The sequence below is a fragment of the Arachis duranensis genome, chromosome 2, assembly GCF_000817695.3.
Source record: "Arachis duranensis cultivar V14167 chromosome 2, aradu.V14167.gnm2.J7QH, whole genome shotgun sequence".
NCBI lineage: Eukaryota > Viridiplantae > Streptophyta > Magnoliopsida > Fabales > Fabaceae > Arachis > Arachis duranensis.
The window spans coordinates 18,292,094-18,297,735 of NC_029773.3; the positions used below are offsets into that span (position 1 = coordinate 18,292,094).

General features: G+C 36.1%; 1 pseudogene; it reads left to right on the top strand.

Annotated features, from left to right (window-relative positions):
* The first annotated feature begins 420 nt into the window (after positions 1-420).
* Positions 421-5,642, top strand: part of LOC107473867 (nascent polypeptide-associated complex subunit beta-like) — an 11,380-nt pseudogene continuing 6,158 nt past the window's right edge.

Genomic DNA, 5,642 nt, shown 5'->3' on the forward strand with positions numbered 1-5,642 from the left:
ACTCAAAAATACAATTTTTTTTTACACAAGAGAATGGATATTAAAATTCTAATTCACAATAATGTTGATGGCAATGCCAAAGAAATTATTATGTAGTTAGTATTTGCTGTTTTATTGTGTATGATATGGTAGGTGAAAATAAAAAATAAATGTGAAATGTGTGTCAATGTATATTTTGTTGCTGTTTTTTATTGTTTTTTACTCTTATTTGAATTCCTTCCTCCTTTATTGGGGTTAAGAACTTGCTATAACTAATTATAAAAATAATAGCAAGCTATATAAAAATTAAATCACGTGTGAAAAAAATAAAATTAAAACTGAGATTTCATACCACACACAATGTTAAATACAAATTTAATAATAAAAATAGAGTGGTAAAATGATATGCAATAGGTGGTTCAGATGGAACATTGTTTGAAAATGGTGGTGGAGGGTCAATATTTCCAGCATCAATACTTCCAGCAGATGAATCATTACGTGAAAATGATAATGGAAGGCCAGTGCTTCTAGTAGATAGAACCTTGCGTGGTGGAGAGCCGGTATTTCTAGAAACAGGAAACATTTTTCACAGAGCCAAGAATGAAAGTAGATTTTTTTGTTTTGAAATCATTTGTTTTACGGAAGTGATAGAATAACTTATCAAAAAGAGAAAAGTCATATATTTCTACTTCTTCAAAAAGATGTGAATTAATTTTCGGTAAGAGGGTGCCAAACTATGACTTTTTATAATTCAAAAGTAAAAAAAAAAGCTTCTGTTACCTCCCAAACGGGCTCTTATTAGTATTCTGCACTTTATTTGTTTTTTCTGTATATTGTTGCAGTAGTTCACATTGTTTTTTCAATAGTTTCAGTGGTTTGTGGTTTAAGCCATTATTGTTATGCTCTACATGCTTTTTCTTTTCTTTCTTTCTTTTTATAGTCAAGGAAAAATGAACTCTTTGCTTGTATTTCCTTCTTTTTGTCTCTGCCCTCTAGTGTTGTTTTGGCTTTCCATTTTGGTTTAACTTATTTTTTTATTTGCTTCTTTTTTTTTTAAGTTTTTGCATTTCCTTTTTATGTTTTAGAAAGAAGAAGGCCGCCCACAAGACAACCACCACAGACGACAAAAGGCTTCAGAGCACCCTCAAGAGAATAGGCGTCAACGCCATCCCTGCCATCGAGGAAGTTAACATCTTCAAGGATGCCGTTGTTATCCAGTTTCTAAACCCCAAAGGTAACATTCATTCCGATATTGTGCAGGAATCTTATATTTGTGTAATGTCATACTCAAATTTTGTTTTAAGTTTTTTGACTAGTTGGATTCCTCCCCTTTCAGTTCAAGCATCCATTGCTGCTAATACTTGGTTGTTAATGGTGCTCCACAAACACAGAGTAAGCAACTCTCATCTATTTTCCAATTGCACACTGTCTTATAGTCAAAATGAGCTTTGTATTAAATTATAAAGTATTTTCAAATTATTTATACATGTGCCATAATGAACAGGACAGCTATTAATTTGTTGCTCTTGCACATGTTATAAGTTAGTCTTTAACGGCATCAAAGACATGAAATTGAATACCATATGTTGCTCATTGTTCTGTGTATCACAGAGAAAAAATAACATTTGTTATATGTATTTTATCGTTTAAACAGTTTATTGTTCTGCTATACTTTAAGTTACTCTTTATTTTTAACTGATTTATTATTGATACGTAGTCCTTCCTTTTACAGGGTTGCAGGATATACTCCCTAACATTATCCACCAATTCAGTTTGTTGAGCCTAGTTTGATTTTGGGTTAAGTGATGATGACAAACATTTAATTGGGTTGAAAGCCCAATATTGTTTAATGTGAGTGTTAGTAATGCAGGCCCAATGTCCAAGCCCATGTTACTTCATTCCAAGCCTAACAAATGTTTCAGCTGATGTAAAAGAGCCAAAGCTCTTCCTCATAGCAACGTTCAAAATGTTGTATGCTATACTAAAAGCTAAAGGAAGACAGCTGGAAAGGGAAAAGGACAAGTGTTGGTATTATAAAGCAACAAGGACAGCTGGTACACTCTCATCACTCAAGGACATTAGCTGAGCACTGCTAAGGATCGTGGTTGAGCAAAACACCAACGAGCAAGAACACACAGCAGCAGCAGCAGCAAGGAAATGGAGAAGGATGCAAAAGAAGAGCATGCCAAGGAAGAAAGAAACTCCAAGGACAGCAGAGGTAGTGGTGGAGCTCCTCGGACAGCAGGAAAGTGGAGCAGAATGAAGAAAGGACTGCATGCCATCAAGGACCACTCCAACGGGCAGCAAGGAAAAGAAAAGATGAAGAAGCTACAATAAAGCCAAGCTGCAGATATAAAAGAAGCTTCATTTCATCTTCTGAAGCCAAGAAAGAGAAAGCACATATTCAGAACACCATCTCTAACATAGAACTGAAATCTCTTTCTTCTACTCAAGCTTAATTCTTATTTTGTGTTATGGCTGTCTTGCGTTATTTTCTGTTTTGAGAAAAAGGCAAATATGTGAGGATCAAAAGTCAAGAGATAAAAGGCAAGAGTGATGCAAAATAGCCACTGTTTTTCTTTCTGATGTAATTTGGGTGAATGAACTAGGATTAGTTCCCTTTCCAAGTTGGGATAGCACTTTGGGGTTGCTAAGCTTTGGTGTGTAAAGCTTAGGGGTAGATACTAGTTGGATTAGGAATTAATTCAATAGTATTGGTGAATGTAATCTGAGAATTATAGTGAAATTCCACCATGGTTTGTGGTGGAGACTGGACGTAGGATTCATGGCATAAGAATCCGAACCAGGATACATGCTGGCCTCCTTCTTTCTTTCTCTGCTCATTTAATGTTCTGCACATGAGACAATTCTAAATAATCTCCTGCAACGCTAGTAACAGCAACACTGAGTTTGAAACTTTAAGTTTTAAACTAACTTGATTCAACCCCCCCTTCTCAAGTTTCCCTAGAACCATCAATTGGTATCCAGAGCTCGGTCTCAAGAAGGCAAGCTTCACAGCTTGGAGTAAAGATCCATGGCCAACAATATGAATCCCAACATTGTGGCTTTCACTCTCACTGAAGGACAGTCCAATAACAGACCTCCCTACTTCAATGGCAGCAACTACTCTTACTGGAAAGAGAGAATGAGAATCTTCGTGCAGTCGATTGACTACAACATCTGGAAGATCATTCTCAATGGCCCCGACGTTCCTACCAAACAGAATGCTGATGGAGAAGTTGTGGCAAAGGAGGACAACGAATGGACAGATGAAGAAAAGAAGAAGGTTGAACTCAATGCTAAGGCAATCAATCTGATGCACTGTGCGATCAGCTTTGAAGAATTCAGAAAGGTGTCAAGGTGTAAAACAGCGAAAGAAATCTGGGATAAGCTCAGACTCACTCATGAAGGCACTAAGCAAGTAAGGGAGACCAGAATTGACATGCTGATGAAGGAATATGAAATGTTCAGTATGAAGGAAGATGAGAGCATTGATCAAATGTTCGAAAGGTTCTCAATAATCATCAACAATCTGGACGCCATGGGAAGAAGCTACTCCGAAGAAACCCTGGTAAGAAAGATTCTGAGAAGTCTTACTAAGAAATGGGAAGTGAAAAGCACAGCCATCTCTGAAAGGAATGATTTGATCAAAATCACCTATGATGAGCTGAGAGGCAAGCTGCTGGCTTATGAAACCACTCACATGTCTCAAGACAAAGATGACAAAAAGAAAAGTATAGCACTAAAATCAAGAATGACAGCCAAAGGAGAAGAATCTGATGACAGTTTCTCAGATGAAGAAATGGTACTCTTTGCTAGAAAAATGAGAAGACTACTAAGATACAAAAATAAAGGCAAAGGAAGCTCTTCATCCAAAGATGTCAAGAAAGATCAAGTCAAGTTCACATGCCATCACTGCAAGGAGCCGGGTCACTTCAAGTCAGATTGCCCTCAACTTAAGAAAGGAGAAAAATTCAAGAAAGACAAGAAGAAGGTGATGATGGCAACATGGGAAGACTTGGAGAATGACACTAGCTTAGAAAGCTCAGATCAAGAAGCTCAACTGTGTCTGATGGCAGATCATAATGACGAAGATGAGGTAGATCTCTCTGACTTATCTATTGATGAACTGCACTACATTATCAAAGACATTTCTGTGAATTCCAAGAAACTCTTGGATAAGTATGCTAAATGTAAGAAAGAAAATGAGGCTTTGAGGACAGAAAATGATCTTCTTTTGAAAAAGATTAAGGAAAATGAAACTAATAATGAAAAGTTTTTAAAAGAAGAAAACATTGCCTTGCGAACTGAACTAGAAAAATTCAAACTCAAGTATGAAGTGACTGCCTCAACTGATTTGATTTCTGAAAACAAAAAGCTGAATGAACAAATAAAAAGTTTGAATGAAGACCTAGCAAAGTTTGTTCAAGGTTCTCAAAATCTGAACAAACTGCTTGCTTGTCAAAGGTTTGGGTCTGAAAAATCTGGACTTGGTTTTACAGAAGGAAATAAATCAGTTTTCAAACCAAACTTTCAAAAATCTGAATCCCCCTCTGTCAAGGTTGTCAAACCAAGAGGATTCAGCAAACCTCAGAAATCAGTGGGCAAAAATCAGTGTTACAAATGCAATAGAAATGGTCATGATCCTCCTCAATGCTTTATCTTTCTTAGGTCTTTTGGTAATGATAGTAAGTTATATAAAGTTGTTCATGATTTTAATGCTCTTGGGCAACCAAGAAGATTTCACATCAAAGGATCCAAATGGATTTGGATACCTAAGGTTAGCTAAAGAAAATGCAGGTTTGCCTTGCATCCAAGCACAAAAAGGAAATGTGGTATCTTGATAGTGGATGTTCAAGGCATATGACCGGAAGGGATACTTTCTTCATTAAACTCAACAAATACAATGGAGGATTTGTCACTTATGGAGATAATGGTAAAGGTAAAATAATTGCCATTGGTAAGGTTGGCAAAGATTTTTCAACTTGCATTGATAGCGTCTTCTTAGTTGATGGGTTAAAGCATAATCTATTGAGCATAAGTCAATTGTGTGACCTAGGGTATGCTGTAACCTTTAGGAAATCTGATTGTAGAGTCATAAATGAGAAAACAGGGGCTGTTCTATTTGTTGCCAAAAGAAGTGACAATGTGTATGGTATCACTCTAGATGATCTAAAAGTTCAAAATGTAACTTGTTTCTCTTCAATGGAATCAGAAAAATGGATGTGGCATAAGAGGTTAGGACATGCTAGCATGTTCCAAATCTCTAAGCTTGTAAAGAGAAATTTAGTTAGAGGTCTTCCTAATATAAAATTTGACAAGGACATTACTTGTGATGCATGTCAAATGGGTAAACAAATTAAAACCTCTTTCAAACCTAAGGAAGATGTCTCTACTAAGAAACCATTGGAGTTGTTACATCTTGACCTGTTTGGACCAACTAGAACTCAAAGTCTTGGAGGAAAGAGTTATGGCATGGTTATTGTGGATGACTATACTAGATTTGGCTGGGTGTTCTTTCTTGCTCATAAACATGAGGCCATTTTTGTTTTTGAGAAATTCAGCAAAAAGATTCAAAATGAAAAAGGTTTAAAAATTGTTTCAATTAGAAGTGATCATGGTAAAGAATTTGAAAATCAATTTTTTGAATCTTTTTGTGATGA